The sequence below is a fragment of the Protopterus annectens genome, chromosome 14.part0, assembly GCF_019279795.1.
Source record: "Protopterus annectens isolate FY-2018-M chromosome 14.part0, PAN1.0, whole genome shotgun sequence".
Classification (NCBI taxonomy): Eukaryota; Metazoa; Chordata; order Ceratodontiformes; family Protopteridae; genus Protopterus; species Protopterus annectens.
In genome coordinates, this window is record NC_056748.1 from 135,082,362 (window position 1) to 135,101,853 (window position 19,492).

General features: G+C 36.0%; 1 protein-coding gene across 2 annotated transcripts in view; it reads left to right on the forward strand.

Moving 5' to 3' along the window:
- VTI1A (vesicle transport through interaction with t-SNAREs 1A) overlaps window positions 1–19,492 on the forward strand; it is a 3,369,915-nt gene that overhangs the window by 2,997,048 nt on the left and 353,375 nt on the right. The gene's annotated exons all lie outside the window — the stretch shown is intronic.

A 19,492-nucleotide genomic window follows, 5' to 3' on the forward strand; every position in this document is an offset into this window, starting at 1 on the left:
TGATATAAACTTCATCATTTTCTATGATGCCTTGTGGCTCATGTTTCCAGTGTTTTTCAGCCACTTCAATACCATAATGTTTGCACAATCCCCAGTGCAACAGTCTCGCCACATTATTATGCCTTTCAGTATACAGTCCTTCTGCCATTAGTATGTCGCAACCAGCAACAAGGTGTGTGACTGTTTCTAATTCTGTTTTACAAACCCTACATTTGTCTGTTTCTCCCACATGTTCAATGAACTTTGTAAACCAGTGTGAACGTAGCTCAATATCTTGGGCTACCAGTATTAACCATTCATTTCTTGGTTTGAATTTGCCTTCTTGATCAATATGAGGCTCTTCCAGAAGTTTCTATACTTGCAACTGTATTTATGTTTTTTCCATGTTTCTTGCCTTCTCAACTGGTCTTTCACCTTATATTCTTTCTTTTATTTTTGACACATTCAGTTGCTGTCTGGTTTTTATGTACTTCTGGTTTGATTTCCATTCCTGCTTGATGATGTCGATATGCTTCTACTAAATTAAGCAGAGAAGTCATCTTAGATTTATTCTCCTCATGTTTCAAAACTTTCACTATGTTTGGGTCTTGTAAGTTCAGTAGATATGTATGAAGTCCCACGATTGCAGATCTATACATGTAATCATTTTCAAGGAGGCCCATCCCTCCTTCAGAACAGGGAATATATAATGTTGGTATACACTGATTTTTACAAATCATTTGGTGATCATGAAGCATCCTTCTTGTTTTAATATCTAATCTATCCAACACTTTTTGGGGCCAGTCAATCACTCCAAAACTGTACGTTAGGACAGGAAGAGCAAATTGAGTTATAGCTTGGATCTTGTTCCTAGATGTCAGTGCTGTTTTCAGGATTAATTTAAGTCTTCTTAAGTATTCCTTACTGAGTTTTAGTCACATTTGTTCATGTTTTAGTGCTGATCCTTCAATTCCCAAATATTTATACACTCCCCCTTGCTCAAGTTTTTTTATATCACATTCTTGTCCCAAACTGAGGTTTTCCTGGTGTTGCAGTTTTCCTTTTTTAAAGGTTGCTTTTGCACATTTATCAAGACCAAATGACACTAATATCATATGAAAAAGGTTTGACAACTTGCAGCTGTGCTTTCAGTTCCTCATCTGATGAGTTATACAATTTTAAATCATTGACAAAGAGACGTCATTAGACTTTGTTGTTTTCTAGGAGCCAAATTGTAGCCATGGCCTAAGCTGTTAAGTAAACAGGTTAATGGATTAATGGCAAGGCAGAATAGCAACGGTGACAGAGTCTCACCCTGGAATATCCCCCTTTGAATTTTTATCCCTGGGATAATATTCTATCCTTTATCATGGCTTAATTTCAAAGTGGTCTGCCATTGTTTCATAGTTACCGTAATGTAGTCAATCAGTGTAGGGTGTATCTTATACATTTTTAAGCACTCTTTTATCCATGAATGTAGGATACTATTAAATGCTGTTTTGTAGTCAGTCCATGCCGAACTTAGATTCTTCCCCTTTTTACAGTTCTCCACTATAACTTTAACAACAAATGATCCTTTGTTCCATATGACTTTCTTTTATTGCTCTTTTGTTCTACTGCCATAATTGAGTTTTCTTCTAAATGACTATGAATTCTGTCTGTGTCAATTCCCGTGTATAGTTTATATGTCGTCGGAAGGCAAGTTATTGGTCTATAATTTTTAGGGTAGCTTGCAGATTCACTCTTAAGTAAGAGCATTGTTTTGCCTGTTGTTAGCCAGTGTGGTGTCTGTTTGGGGTGCACTTATAAATAGTTCTTACTCATGGCTAAATCCTTCTGCAAAGATGTTAATATTTTTTAATCAAAAATTAGGTACTGCATCTGGGGCCTGGGGTTTTCCAGTTAGCGGCTTTTTTTAACTTTGTTTCAATCTCTCTGGCTGTTTCATCCCATTTCATATCCTGTACCTTTAAACTTCTTATTCTTTCTTTTACTTCTAATATCCATTTAGCATCTTAGTTATGTTACACAAGATCTTAACACTAGGAACAGTCCACAAAATATAACCAATAACACTCTCAGTTCCTAAAGCACGATGTGCCCAGCACAAAAGGCACCAGTGAACACTCAGCGTCAGGTAGATAATTCAAAATTTATTACACAAAAACGTTAAGCGCTTTCATCACTCCGTGACTTCATCAGAACACTGCTAATTACACTCAAGCCACTTTTATATGCTTCATACATCACATGACACATTCAAAACACCTGACATAGTAATCTAATATTAAAAAATCAATTAAAAGTGCTAAAATACTCACTTAAAACATTCATTGCCTTCCCCTATGTTTGCAAAACATTTAAACATACATGCCTATAAACATTCATACTATGCATTGTTATACAAGCATACCAACCTTATAAAACTTATACATATTGCACATATAATAGTTTGACATTTCCACAATACATATCTATATAATAAAACATTCATTATATAACTTCACCTTTTATCATATCATGCTCATCTGCCTATAATTACCCAGAATTATCCAAAATTGGTTTAATGGAAATGTGGTCATTTATTCCCGGGTACTCAGAGGCATTGAGTCTAATTTGCCACCTAACTTCTCTATCACTGACTACCTTTTTTGTATCACCCCCTCTCACATTGTCCTTTACCTGTTCCAAAATGCCAAATTTAAACTTCGAGCATTCGTTGTTGCCTTTCAAATGTTTCCACAGGGCGTTATTCTCATCTTTTTTTCTAATACTATAATAATGATCATAAATTCTATTACGTAGGCATCTAATTGTCTTGCCGTAAAACACGGACAGTTGGTACACATAGCCAAATACACTAGATTTTTTGTCCTACAATTCCCTTTGCTAAAACTAATTTTAACTTTATTATAGTTTTGTAAGGATACAGTTGTACCTTCATAAATGTATTGACATTGCTGACAGGTCCCGCATTTTTTTGTTCCCTTATATACATTACTTATATTCATGTCATATTTCCTTTCCAGTAAACATTTCATGTTAGAACCATTCTTGTAGAAATTGGGCTCCTTCCCTACTATTCTCAATACATCACTATCAGCATTCAAAACTTTCCAATTCCTCTGCACAATATCTTTTATATCTCTACTGTATGTAGAATGCTGTAAAATATAAGCCCTCCTAAATTTTCTATTGTCTACTTCTAAGTCAGCTGTTTTAACCTCAATTACTTTGTCTGTACCACACCTATTCCCCAAAAGGGGCTTATACTTGGTTCCCCATTCCTTCATCACATATTCGCTTACATCCTCTATCATATCCATAGGGTATCCCCTCTCCCTAAAAAACTCTTTTACCTTCCTCATTTCCTCCTCAACTTCATTAACATGAGATGTCATCCGAATACATTGCCCTTTTATAATATTTCTTTTTTGGGCCCATGGATGGCTACTTGAATAGTGCAGATAGGAATTGCTGAACGTGTTTTTTCTATATATATTTGATTTAAATTTCCCATCATGTATACTAATTCTCACGTCCAAGTAAGGAATGGTCACCCTGTCCTTGTTGAAGGTAAATTTAAAGTTCTCACTACACGAATTTAGGTACACACAAAATTGGTCTAACTCGTCACTGTTACCTTTCCACAATAAAAATATGTCATCCAAAAACCGAAGGTAACATGTAACATACTTATACCACTCAGATTTGAAGACATATTCCTTTTCCCAGTCAAATACCACCAGGTTAGCATATATGGGGGCACGCTGCCCATCGCTTCCTTAATCTGCTGGTGGTATTCCCCTTCATAGTAAATGTAGTTATGTGCTAAGACTGTCTCCATAAACTCCAAAAGTAATACATTTTTCTCTTCGGATGTCACCCCAAGACTGTGCATACTTTCGTGAAACCTTATCAGACCTTCTTCTTTGGGTATATTTGAAAATAGGTCAATGACATCAATAGTCACTAACCATTCAACCCCTTTCACTAACTCTGGTTGTAATCTACCAAGGAAGTCCCATGAATCATACACCAAGTGTGGTATTTTCCTTAAAGTTGGTTTGAGCCATTTATCAATCACGCTACCAAAAGGAAAAGTCTTGGCCTGACTTCCTGAAATAATGGGCCTAAATGGGGGATCCTGTAAGTCCTTATGGACCTTAGGAATACCTACGATGGTTCCTATAATAGGGTTTTCTACTTTCAAGAATTTGTATAAATCATTTACTATCGTTTCATCCAATAATAAGTCCTCTAACATCATATCCACTTTATGGTACCCTATATGTACTTCGTTCCTTGAAGATACCTTATATTTGCCAGAATTTAACAACAATTCCGTAATTTTATTTTTGTAATCACTTGCATAGTACAATACAACCCCACCCCCCTTATCCGGTTTCATAATCCGGATCCTTTTGTCCCCCTGTAGCTCCTTCAATGTATCATATTCTTCGTGGGTTAAATTGAATCTCATGCCAGTCTTACTGCGTTTGCTATACTTGTATAAATCATTAATCACAAGTTTCTCAAAGGTATCCAATAAGCTATTCAGGGGTGGTGTATATGTACTTTTGATACCAAACTCTTTAGGTACATATATAGTGCCATCATATTTCACACTTAAATTTAATTTTCTAACATACTTCTTGACATCAAGTATGCAGTCAACCAAATTGAATGTCCCTTCGGGTATGTACTTCATCCCCTTAGACAACAAAGTGAAATGTTCTTTTCTAAGTGTTACATCTGTATAATTATATATGTAAAAATTGTCATATGAACTTATAATTTCATTAATTTTGACAATCTTTGGGAAGTTGTTCACGGGGAGGGAGCCTTGTATGTATTTCTGCGGCGATTTTCTTGTCCCCCCCCCCCCATGTACTCTTCCCTCACTTGTCGATACCTTCTTTGATCTCTTTCCCAGTCTTGTTCTCTCTCTAAAAAATCTTGACCAAATGTTGATTTCTCATAATTATTGAAACCATAGTGATTGCCCCTATGTTGATTCCAGAGACAACCAGAGACCCAGGGCGTATAATCAACATAGGGGCAATCACTATGGTTTCAATAATTATGAGAAATCAACATTTGGTCAAGATTTTTTAGAGAGAGAACAAGACTGGGAAGGAGATCAAAGAAGGTATCGACAAGTGAGGGAAGAGTACATGGGGGGGGGGGGACAAGAAAATCGCCACAGAAATACATACAAGGCTCCCTCCCCATGAACAACTTCCCAAAGATTGTCAAAATTAATGAAATTATAAGTTCATATGACAATTTTTACATATATAATTATACAGATGTAACACTTAGAAAAGAACATTTCACTTTGTTGTCTAAGGGGATGAAGTACATACCCGAAGGGACATTCAATTTGGTTGACTGCATACTTGATGTCACGAAGTATGTTAGAAAATTAAATTTAAGTGTGAAATATGATGGCACTATATATGTACCTAAAGAGTTTGGTATCAAAAGTACATATACACCACCCCTGAATAGCTTATTGGATACCTTTGAGAAACTTGTGATTAATGATTTATACAAGTATAGCAAACGCAGTAAGACTGGCATGAGATTCAATTTCACCCACAAAGAATATGATACATTGAAGGAGCTACAGGGGGACAAAAGGATCCGGATTATGAAACCGGATAAGGGGGGTGGGGTTGTATTGTACTATGCAAGTGATTACAAAAATAAAATTATGGAATTGTTGTTAAATTCTGGCAAATATAAGGTATCTTCAAGGAACGAAGTACATATAGGGTAACATAAAGTGGATATGATGTTAGAGGACTTATTATTGGATGAAAGGATAGGAAATGATTTATACAAATTCTTGAAAGTAGAAAACCCTATTATAGGAACCATCGTAGGTATTCCTAAGGTCCATAAGGACTTACAGGATCCCCCATTTAGGCCCATTATTTCAGGAAGTCAGGCCAAGACTTTTCCTTTTGGTAGGGTGATTGATAAATGTCTCAAACCAACTTTAAGGAAAATACCACACTTGGTGTATGATTCATGGGACTTCCTTGGTAGATTACAACCAGAGTTAGCGAAAGGGGTTGAATGGTTAGTGACTATTGATGTCATTGACCTATTTTCAAATATACCCAAAGAAGAAGGTCTGATAAGGTTTCACGAAAGTATGCACAGTCTTGGGGTGACATCTGAAGAGAAAAATGTATTACTTTTGGAGTTTATGGAGACAGTCTTAGCACATAACTACATTTACTATGAAGGGGAATACCACCAGCAGATTAAGGGAGTAGCGATGGGGGCAGCGTGTGCCCCCATATATGCTAACCTGGTGGTATTTGACTGGGAAAAGGAATATGTCTTCAAATCTGAGTGGTATAAGTATGTTACATGTTACCTTCGGTTTTTGGATGACATATTTTTATTGTGGAAAGGTAACAGTGACGAGTTAGACCAATTTTGTGTGTACCTAAATTCGTGTAGTGAGAACTTTAAATTTACCTTCAACAAGGACAGGGTGACCATTCCTTACTTGGACGTGAGAATTAGTATACATGATGGGAAATTTAAATCAAATATATATAGAAAAACACGTTCAGCAATTCCTATCTGCACTATTCAAGTAGCCATCCATGGGCCCAAAAAAGAAATATTATAAAAGGGCAATGTATTCGGGTGGCTCGGATGACATCTCATGTTAATGAAGTTGAGGAGGAAATGAGGAAGGTAAAAGAGTTTTTTAGGGAGAGGGGATACCCTATGGATATGATAGAGGATGTAAGTGAATATGTGATGAAGGAATGGGGAACCAAGTATAAGCCCCTTTTGGGGAATAGGTGTGGTACAGACAAAGTAATTGAGGTTAAAACAGCTGACTTAGAAGTAGACAATAGAAAATTTAGGAGGGCTTGTATTTTACAGCATTCTACATACAGTAGAGATATAAAAGATATTGTGCAGAGGAATTGGAAAGTTTTGAATGCTGATAGTGATGTATTGAGAATAGTAGGGAAGGAGCCCAATTTCGTCTACAAGAATGGTTCTAACATGAAATGTTTACTGGAAAGGAAATATGACATGAATATAAGTAATGTATATAAGGGAACAAAAAAATGCGGGACCTGTCAGCAATGTCAATACATTTATGAAGGTACAACTGTATCCTTACAAAACTATAATAAAGTTAAAATTAGTTTTAGCAAAGGGAATTGTAGGACAAAAAATCTAGTGTATTTGGCTATGTGTACCAACTGTCCGTGTTTTTACGTGGGCAAGACAATTAGATGCCTACGTAATAGAATTTATGATCATTATTATAGTATTAGAAAAAAAGATGAGAATAACGCCCTGTGGAAACAATTGAAAGACAACAACGAATGCTCGAAGTTTAAATTTGGCATTTTGGAACAGGTAAAGGACAATGTGAGAGGGGGTGATACAAAAAAGGTAGTCAGTGATAGAGAAGTTAGGTGGCAAATTAGACTCAATGCCTCTGAGTACCCGGGAATAAATGACCACATTTCCATTAAACCAATTTTGGATAATTCTGGGTAATTATAGGCAGATGAGCATGATATGATAAAAGGTGAAGTCATATAATGAATGTTTTATTATATAGATATGTATTGTGGAAATGTCAAACTATTATATGTGCAATATGTATAAGTTTTATAAGGTTGGTATGCTTGTATAACAATGCATAGTATGAATGTTTATAGGCATGTATGTTTAAATGTTTTGCAAACATAGGGGAAGGCAATGAATGTTTTAAGTGAGTATTTTAGCACTTTTAATTGATTTTTTAATATTAGATTACTGTGTCAGGTGTTTTGAATGTGTCATGTGATGTATGAAGCATATAAAAGTGGCTTGAGTGTAATTAGCAGTGTTCTGATGAAGTCACGGAATGATGAAAGCGCTTAACGTTTTTGTGTAATAAATTTTGAATTATCTACCTGACGCTGAGTGTTCACTGGTGCCTTTTGTGCTGGGCACATCGTGCTTTAGGAACTGAGAGTGTTATTGGTTATATTACACAAGATCTGCATAGATGCTTCTCTAAAATGTATCTACTTCCTCTTTTTGGAGGTCTTTCAATTCCTTTTACCTTATTTTCCAATTATCTGTAAAACTTTTTTGGGTCATCAGCAAATTGCTTATTTTGTACTTTTCCCTTATATTTATCTGTGTATTTTCTAAGTTTTTCCACCTGTGCTGAATTTTTTAGTTTGTTATTTGCGATAGTGCATGATATTCCTGGTCTGTTCTAATACTGTGCATTGCTTTAATCTTAGCATTTGTTGTTATAACGTAGACCCTGTTCTTCACCTGTTGGTTTAACTGTAACTGACATGTTGTGCTTTTTTCACTGTAAATTTACCAGTCTATATTTATCCATATGAGCAGTTTTTTTTTTATTACTGTTGCCCCACATCCCCCTTTTTGACTAAACCGCTCTTGACATCTCCTGCCTCTTTTTTGACTCTCTATGTACTTTTCACTTCCAATTGCCACTTGTGTTACTGTTTTCTTGTTTTAGTGCTTCAGGCCCATTTTTTTGTTTGTGTTTCTTACTGAGCTGCAAGATGTCACACACTCCCTTCTATAAGAGAAGACAATTACTAAAGTGTACAGTCTACCTTACTGCTCAGCAAGCTTTGACTGCGCGCATCTGATGATTACTGTTGTCCTGACAAATCTTTTATTTTAGTTATTGTCTCTTAACATATACAGTTCACTATTCCACTGTTCCATATTTTAATTTGTCTCTGAACTTTGTTTTTTGTTTTGTAAAGAAAGGGCATCCATTACTCCCCCTCACTAGCAGTGTCATTATCATTGCAACCCTTTACATTTCCTTGGTATAGTAAGTGTGCTGCCGAAGGAATAGTTGCCTGCCAAGACACCCAGTTGGGGTGTTCAGATTTATTTATTTTTGTATGTTGTATGTCTGCAGCTGGCATACAATACATTTTATGTTTATTTACTTTACTGGCGGGAGTGGTGGGACTCGTATTTTGTCCTGCAGAACTTTGGTCTCCTTAACACACACACGCATTCTGCTTAGAACTCACCTGATCTGCTCAGGTGTAGACTGACTGCCTAATTCAGAAGCCTGGGGATATTCAACTTATCCACTCACCCAATCCTCTGCCACCCCACTCACATCCACAGTTATGCTTACTTAGTCACCCCCCCCCAGTCTTTAAATGCCATAATCCTCTTGGTAACTGTAACACAATCTCTTAATATAGACCTCTCACCAATTTCCATGTACTTCTTTGTAAAGTACCTCATATTACCTTCACTTGTAAACTTCATTATACTGTTAAAAGGTAATATAAAACTGCAACACCAGGAAAACCTCAGTTTGGGACAAGAATGTGATATAAAAAAACTTGAGCAAGGGGGAGTGATATTTTACTTATAACAGCTAACAACTTCAGTCTGTCTCTCTGCTGCTGTCTCTCTCATGCTTTTCTACATTTCAGGTTAATAAACTGCAATACTGCAGTTCTACGAAATGTACCATAAACATAATGGTCATTCAGAATCCTCTCATAAATTGCAAAATATATAAGGAGAAGTAATAGTTGAACATTCACACTCTTTTAACATGTCATTTCACTTTCATTACTCCTCAAAGTCATTTTTAACCTTTTTCCCTAGTAGTTATCCTGTTTACCCTCAAACTAAAACAAAAATACTTCAAATCCCTGTAGGTTCCCTCAGCATATCTAATGTCTACAAACAGCTGTTACATGATGATTAGACCTTTGTCTGGAACTCTGTACACACTGAATCTATCAAAACACTGCCTTCATAGTTACTATTCCAAACTCTTCTTTAACCGTACTTCGTCCTTTAAAAATAAATTCACCCACCAACCCCCACACACTTCTTTGTAAAGTACCTCATATTACCTTCACCTGTAAACTTCATTATACTGGTAAAAGGTAATATAAAAAGTAGTCCAGGCATAATGCACCAAATCCTCACTCTGCATCCAGCTGCTCTTCATGTAAAACAAACCTTATACAACGCATCCACCATCTAAAATGTGCCCTCCTTAATGCAGACAGCTTCAGAAAAATGAGATTCTTACTGTCTCATATCTCTGACTTGGTAGCTGTAACTGAATCCTGAGTTAAGAATGACAGCTGTAATCTGACTCATTACCTTATCAACTACAACTACATGTTTAACAACTGACCAAGTAAAAGACAAGGTGGAGAAACCCTTCTCCCTTGTAAAATTAATTTTGTCATTCATTTGAAAGCACAAACAGACTCCTCCAAATGATCACAACCTTAAATCAGTCTTTGTTAACATTGCCTTTCATAGTATGCCATCCTTTCTAGTTATTGTAGCCTACCTTCCACCTCCAATTTCCCTTATAAATTTGAACAACTTATCTTGCAAATTACAAACAATACCAACAAGTAAAAGCAAATCTCTACCTGATAAAGGCAACATTAATAATTTGCGGACATTTTAATAGTACATGACCTCATACAGGTACTTAGCAACTGCTCCAGTACTGATTTTAAAATAGTCCCTTCTCAAGTTTATAATTACAAATTTTCCAAAGAATATATCCTTTGTTCAGAAGCTGCTGTTAAAAAAGGGTTAATGAGTGTGGGATATAAAATATTGCATGATGACTATAGTAATCAGTCAGAGGAAGTTGAAAAAGGTTGGGAAGTGAGATTGGATGAGCAGTTCACAAAGAAACATACATAGCTCCCAAATATTCAACAAAGTCTAGAAGATTTAGGATCTTTGCTTTGAAGTGTTTGCATTGGTATTTTTATACCCCAAGTAGATTGCAAATAATTTTTTTCCTCACGTAGGTGGCAAACAGAAGTGTGATGGGGAAGAAAGATATAATTGTGAGCATATTTTTTTTGGAGTGTAATGAGTTGACAGACTTTAAAAATTCCCTGCAGACCACTCTGTCAGAAATACTGGGTAAGCAAATTGGTGCGACTAAGGAAGTGATTTTTGAGCTGTTATACAAAATCAGAATTGTCTAGACATAGTAAGGCTTTGCTTAGTTTAATATTGGTGACTGCCAAAAAAAAAACAAACAAAAAAAACAATTACTACAAAATGTAAATTGATGTTTAAACCAACTGTATTAGAAGTAGTGAATATAGTAACAGAGATAAAAGAACTGGAAGCGAAATCTTTAGAAAATGGCCAAAACAAATTACATAGAAAAAAATGGGAATTCTGGGAACAGTACACGCAGAATAATCTTTTGGAGGGGGAATGAGGTTTAAGAGAAGGTAGGAATTAAATGAGCAATATAATGTTTGACTGACGATAGCTGTGTGGAAGATTAAATGAGATGTATAATGTTCTGTAAATGAAAGGATGTCACTATGGTTTGTTTTCATTTATATAAATGCATGCTTGCCTATGTCATAAGTGATAATTCAATAACTTTTTTTTAAGAAAACATACATCCTTTGTTGACATTCCACCCCATCTTTTAGTCACCACTTACTCATTGCTTTTGTCATTTCTGTGCCTTTTAAAAAGTGTTTCCAAAATGAATATCTTTCTTCCCTAAATCTCCAAAAAAAAAAAAAAAAAAAAAAACCTTTGAGCATAGAGACTTTTTTTCAGCAACGGATTCATGTACCCAACCCAGAAAGTAGAAACATTTAAACAAAATAGTAGTCTATTCCTCAGTGTAATAAAACTAAGACCCTGTTTTTTAACACATAGCAAAAGATTGGAACACTTTCCACAAACTGGCAAATTGTCCTTCCTAACTCCCTGTAGAAGTAACTAATACATTGCACTACATAGGCATCCAGCTCAACTTTCAGCTGCAACCAACATTGTATAATTATGACTAAAGCAAAAAATAAACTCCTTTTCTGGGCCAAAAATATTTTAAATTGTTTTTCACCAGAAAGCAGAAATACAGCTGGCAAAGCTATTCTAATTTCTCAGCTCGAATGTGTGTCTTCCTGTTATCTCTACAGCATCAAAAAATATCTGTTTTACAAACTGTCTCAAACCAAATGTGTAGATTTGTTGCCATTTCATATAAGATGGGACATCACTGCTACACCCTTACAAAAGCTAAATGGTTACATGTAAATCAAGGAATGTAGCTTCTATTGTGTTCTCTTCTAAGTAAAGTTCTGAACTTAGATGTTCCCTTTGTCCATTCAACTTTAACTCCAACTGTTATCCAAGTTGCATATCCTCTTCCTGTCCTGCCATATTAACCCCTTGTAACAAACTGCAGTGCACTTAACCATTGCTACTCAGTTGTTGGATACATGCTTTGGGAACCACTGCCTTTAGATTAAATGAGCTTCATTTACTCTCCAAATTTTACTCAGAATTAAAAAAGTAAAAGAAACAAAATATGCCTACTTTACAGAAACATTGCCTCTAGATTAAAAGAGCTTTACTTACTCCCCAAATTTTACTCAGAATTAAAAAAAAATAATCTAGTAAAAGAAACAAAACATGCCTCCTTTTTTAACAGAAACACTGCCTCTAGATTAAAAGAGCTTCACTTACTCCCCAAATTTTACTCAGAATTTAAAAAAAAAAAAGAATCTAGGAAAAGAAATAAAACATGCCTACTTTTAACCAGTGCTTCAAATGGTTTTCTCATGCCTCTGATTATACTAACTGCACAGTCGTTAACAACCACCTTGCTTGTATGTTTATCTTTCCTGCTCTCCTAGCACCCACCCCCCCAATTATTGTCTATTTTACGTTACCTCTATGTTGACAGGTTCCAAGAAATGACTGTTTGGCCTTAGTGACCATTGGAAAAATTGTCGCCTTTCAGGGGTGACCCAGGATCACTGTCTTAGTTTAGTGACTTGTTTAGAGCAGAGCAGAGTTACATGTTAGGCAAATTAATGTGGGAGGAATCAAGCCCTGTACCTGGACACAGGAAGCATTTCATTAGCAGCTCAGAGTTTTAGTCCTCTGCAATAACTGCCAGCAATCAGTTTAGAGAAGTATTGCAAATAATGCATAAAGTTGGTGTATAACTTTGATTTATTACATTAGTTTTGTACGTTATTGTACATTATTCTACTTTTATTTATCAAAATATACCATGCTCAGTATTTTCTATTGATTAATTACTGTACACTATTATATGTTTTACTTTCTTAGCTGATAATGTTGAGTTTGTAACCTCTAGGCAGACCTGGAAATGGTCCTCTGGGATCAGTAGTCTGTTAAATTTAGTAAATTTTAATCAATAAAAAAGTGCAACGTATGGTGGTTCTGGATGTGTGACAGTGTACATTTTCACAGAGATGCTGTTATCTGCTTGGAATAGCTTCTCTGAGAATATCAATGGAAGAAATTCAGTGATGGAATATAAAGATACAACAAAAAAATATGTAAAGCATTTTTTTGTTGGGGGGGGAAGTGCACTGTTAATTTTGACTTCTAGCATGCTGGGTAGCTGGGCAATGTGGGTATATGGAGTGGGTACTGTCATCTTTAACTACCATCATATTATTTGGTTTTATATTTTGTACTCAAAGGCTGATTACCACATACACATTCAGACTGAATGAAAAATTTTGAAAGTCAAAGTTCGGACTTACTGTATCAGAATAAGAGGAAATAACATGCTAATCTAAAGGTACAAAGGAATGCATTTTAGAAAGTTAATGGCTGATATGTGTTATACTGTTACTGAGTAGCTCAGTTTCAGGATGTCTTCATAAAAGACTTGTTCATCACAATACAGGAATGTGAAGTAAATCATTGTATAAATAATTATCTACATTTTAAAACAAACCGTCAGGAGTGGCAGGACTTGTATCTTACAGGCTCCACAGTCTAAAATGTCTGAGCCCTGAATTCATGGTCGATGACCATTTCTTTGAAGATAACCCTGTGTCTCTGCAGTCTTCTCTCCTTAAGACTGTGAGCTGAACTCGGAAGACAAGCACTGGACTAGGTTATAGTGTTGTGACTGAAGGTCAAGCATTGATTCACAAAGAGAGCTCAGAACGCAGCCCTTGTGAATATTAAACTTCTTAGACATGTTAACGTAAGCTGTAAAGCTTTATGCAGACATGTTCATGACCTACAAAGTAAGCAGTCACTGTGCAGGACAGCTACAATATGACCCTGTTTGCTGTGCAGTGTGTGCACCACTGTTTTGTGGCTTAGCATTGACTAGGTACATTTGTGAGTTGCACATATGCCCATTTGGGTTTACTGATCATAAACAGCTTGTAATGAAGCTCAGACTGTTTATACTTATTAAACCCAAATTTCTAAACATTGAGGTAGCATACTGTCTTAAATTTAGCTACAACTGTTCATTTGCAGCCAACTACAAATTTTTATGAATCTGGCCTTATATCCATGTGTTAAGATACCAGATTGAATCATTCATTCATTCTCCAATACGCACTTTATCCTGTTAAGGATCATAGTAGAGCAGACGCACGTATCTGAAAGCAGTGTGTGTAAGGCAGAAACACAGTCCAGAACAGGATGCCATTCTGTTGCAGAACATGCACATATAAGTTACTACCCATGGGCATCTAATGGCATGTCTTTGACATGTATGTAGGAGGAATCCAGGATACCTGGCAAAACCCATAATAGACATAGGGATGTCATGCAGAGTCTACATAAAAGACATCCCAGCCAGGAACTGAACCAGTCAACCAAGAGCTTTGAGACAATGGTACGAGAATAGTGTGCACATACTATTTAAAGTAGTTATGTCTTGTGTAATAGGTTGAGTTTCATTGCTTTCACTGCATAGATAAGGATTGTGAGCTGCTGATATCTAAACATAATGACTGACTGAACAAAAATATAAAACTGTTTACAAAGTTAAAAAAATAAGCTGTTAATATAAAAATGTTTGCAAAGTTAAAAAATTAAAAACTCTAGAAATTCACTTTTCAGTGTTGCACAAGGAAAAAAATAAATCTACATTTCAGTAGTTCTTTATGTAGCTGTGTTCTACTAATGTCTGTCACATTTTTTTACCAAACAAGTCATTAAATAAACCCCTGAAAATGTTGTCATTATGAAGACAAACCAGTAGCACAAGACAGTCTTTTAAGATGTTTTTTACTCCAAGGTTTTATTCGCTTTCTCTTGTCTTACAGTAGTCATTGTTTATTTATTTGTAAATTCAAACTTCAGAAACAAATGACGTGTATGGATTACACTGTGAAGATTTGTAAATGTTATGTTTGGGGATATTGTTTAAATTTAGTGAGAAGGAAGTGTGGTTTAGGAAAGTGTCTGGTTGGATATGGCTAGAGAAGGGTTGGGAAAGATGTCGGTGGGTGGAAAGGTATGCGTAAAGTTACAGTTTTATTGTACGAAATTAGGATCGGGTAGAGAAGAATGTAAGGAAAAAGGAAAGCATATGTTGGGGTGGATAAGGAGTAAACAGATACAAGAGTACGGGGATTAGACACTTTAGAGGAGAGGATGCATGGTAAGGAAATTATAGAAATATTGCAGGATTCAAGGATTCTAGTGGAGATACATGATATAACCTGGTTAACAGTATATGAAAAGTTTATTGAAAAAATATTAAACATAAAAGGATTAAGTAAATGTTATACTTAGAGTGATTGTCAGCAGCTTTAGATACTCACACATTTTAATGGAGAGTAGTAATATGAAAAAATGATAGTGCTTATGAAAGAGATGGAAGATGGTGTTCCAAATGGCAGAATGTTGGGTATGATGAACTAAACTGCATCTTGTGGGATTTGGCAAAATGTAGTGTCCATTTAAGTAAATTATTTGTAATAGATACATTTATTAGAGCCAAATTAAAGTTAAATATTATTTTGTGCATGTAAAAATTGAATCTAAAACTACTGAGCTACAAGTACATGAAAGTTTAAAGTACTGAATAAGACAATAGCAAACAGGGCCAGCAAGAGATTTAGGTAAATTTTGAAGGTTGCATCTGGGATAAACAAATGTTCACAAATGCTCTTTAATAAAATGTATGTTTGTATAAAGGAGCATATGAAATGATTGTACCTGGACAGCACACCTATTTGGGGCTCCTGTTGTCTTTAAGCACTATCAGAACTGTGATCATTATTCGACAGTTAATAAACTGCCAAACTTTTTAAGGAACAATCTGACAATTTACAATCTTACAAACTATCATTAAGCAAAAAGAATTGGGATTGCTTATAGAAAGGTTGCAGCTTATTTGATTTTTTAAGCAATTCAGCTACCTTTAAAAGATTTCAAATTGACAGATAATGTACAAACTGTCTTAAGCCAGTTTGTAAGCTGACAAACTTTTTTTTTCTTGTTTTACTGTTATGTGCCCACTGCAAGCTATCACCTTTTATAAGTGTCATCTTCACCCCATCTTTGCTGTAACACTGAACAGAGTAAGCAGAGAACCAATCAGAACAAAGATAAGCACTGTGTGCAACCTTACTAACTTCACCAAATTTTACTGATGCTGTTTTTACAGCAGACAGAGCATATGTATCTTACTCAACACCTGGCAGCTGTTCATTGTCACCTGGTGGTATGAACACTGTCTCTAAATGATGGTTACTGTTGATGTGACACCCTATCCCAATACACAAAATGGAAAAAAGGGGGTTAATGCCAATAATAATCTATGTACAGTCTACTTATTTCTTCTCCAGTATTTTTTAAGTTATGTTTTCAAAAACAAAAGCTAAATAAATATAAATATGTTGTAAACTATAGAGACTATTAAAAAAAATGGAAACACTTAAGTTCAGTAAAACTGATGTTCATCATATTGGTTACTGCGAGTGTACTCCTCTGTGGCTTTTGAGAATAATCTGTGGGAAAACTTTCCATTCAATAATTTTTTGTTTATTATTAATACTTTCCTCTTCACAAAGGTTACTTTAAAGCTAGGAGTCTGTTTTTAACGTAATGTCATTAACTTGTACTGTACTTTTAAACAGGCGCACAGCCTTTTTTCGTATCAGTTTAAAACTTGTTTAAAGTAACTGAACACCATTTTTGCTGTTGATAAACTGTTTTTGTTTTTGCTTTGTGGGGCTGGCAAAGTGTTTCAAAGTGGTTTTTACTGTGTTTGTTAGTGAAAAAGTGACTTTTAAAGACTTGTAATTATTACCGGTATTTGCTGCATGTTCTCTCTGGAAAAGAGGCACCAACGAAAAAGTTAACCAGACAGCCTTTGCCATTACAGAAGGGTAGCAATTTGTCTTAGCCACAGGAAGTGACTCTGCTTTGGCTATTAGTTATACCGTAGACCACTCATCTTTTACCTAAAATCCCTCTGGTGTAGCACTTATAGCCCCCAATGGGCCAGAGTTAGCCACATCCTCTGCAGCTGTTGGGATTCCCTCAGTGGGCAAAGGAGAGCCACTCTTGTCAGTCATGGGAGAGGAAACAGGGAAGGCTTCTATTTTTTGTCAGAATGTAGTGCCTATCCTTGGGGAAGCTGCTACTGCTGTCATTAATAACACTGTTGGTCCTATTTTTCCTGTAAAAAAAAAAGAAGAAAATTTAGCATGTCTCTACTCCTCAAATTTCCTTAGACAAGAGTAGTTTACTGCGTCTGGCTTAGGATTTAATTCAGGCTATTATTCCATATTATAGAGAAGTTTCTTGTAACAGAAAGAGGGATACCACCTTCCCCGAAGAGTTTCAACATTCTGAATATAGACAGGAGGATGACTGGACAGAAACAGGGATTTCTTCTCAAATTTCTTGTTTGGACTCAGGAGTGCTCAGTTTCTGACTCTTCCTGGTGGAGGGTTCTCTTTCTCAGAGACTGTTTGTAGAATGTCCCAGTGTTTTAATTGGGAGAACACTGAGGTTTCTTAGTCTCAGAAAATACAATGAGCTGTTACAGAAGGAATTTCTAGAACTTGCACCCATTCCTCCAGTTCTGTCAGCTTTGGAGGATGTTTATATGTTACTGCCTAGGGTTTTCCCTAAAATGGCAGCTGGGATGCATAAAGTTCCTCAGTCTTTTAAGTTTTTTTATATCCTCTTCCCAAACCTGATCCAGCATCTTTAGTCAGTCCTTCCGCTGGTAAATACTTAGCAAATTCCAACCCTACTGTTTCCAATAAGGATGGAAAGATTATTGATAAGTATGGGAAAAATGTATGCTTCTGCAACTTTGATTTTCTGAATTTTAAATTGCCAGACTCATATGTTAAGGTTTGTTCTGACTACTTGTGACAGTATGAGGAACTTTTTATCTACATTATCTTCTTCTTAGGAAAAATCTGCTTTAAATAATTTTATTTCTTCTGTTGTTTAAGTTACTACTCATTGTTTACAGTGTGTTTATTATGTATGTGTGCTGAAAGGGTAAGTTGATATAGGGATTTGCTAAGATTTTTCAGCCCTCCTTTTCCAGGTTTTCTAAGGGAGTCTGTAACTCTTCTTACAGTTTTGGTAAGAAACAAAATACAGGTAAATTGACATTTAAGAAGAAATGGCAAGGGGATTCCATGAAGATTTATGAAAACTCCCAAAACCAAGAACAGTACAGTAAGTCAGAATGACTGCTTAAGAGACTTTGTTCCCCCCCTCCTGCCTTGTTACCCCCCTTTTCCCTCCAGAAAGCCTGAAGCTATGCTTTTCTCTTTGACACCAGATAGTTTCAGACAAATGAGTTCTGAAGGTCATTCACTAATGTTACAGATGCCAGTGGGAGGAAATTCTTCCTTTCCAAGGGGTATTTCTCATCCTCCAGAAAATAGTCTTTTGTTTCCATCTGTCCATCACATGCTGTCCCAGGGAGTGATAGAACCAGTTCTCCCTTCCCAGATGGGTAAGGGGTTTTTATTCAAGGATGTTTTATTGTCAAAAAAGGAAAGTGCTTGGAGACCAGTTCCAGTTCTTTCTTTCCTAAACCTGTTTGTGATGGTGAGATTCAAAATGACGTCGCTTCACAACTTGCTAGATCTTTTTCTTCATTCAAGTTTCTTTGTAACATTAGATTTAAAGATGCCTGTCATCACAGTCTTATTCATCCAGACTTCAGGCATTTCTGGATTCCCTTACCAGTTCTCTGCCTTATCCGTTAGATTATCCATTGCAGCAAGAGTGTTCATAAAGTGTCTGTTTCCAGTTGTAGCTCACTGCAGGTTACAGGGCATCTATGCAGAGTCTTTTTCAAAGTAACAGGAATCTCTCTCTCTCTTGGAGAAAGATCTCTTAAACAGGCTGGGATTCCTTGAGAACATTCAAACGCCTTTCTTCACTCCTTCTCACAGGGTTGGGTTTTTGGAATATCAACTGGACACCATAGTTGAAAGAGCTTTTCTTCCACAAGAAAAATAGATCTATATCTAAACATATTTCTAGGGTTTACTACTCAGACTTTGGTCACTATGAGGGAATACCTTAGAATTTTGGTTTTCTCCACATGAGAAAGATGCAGTGGTATCTGACGTCTCTTTGGACCAAGTGCTGTGGTTTGTTAGAGAGGGAAGCACTTGGTAGAGACAACAAATATCCCTAAATCTAAGTCTCCCTT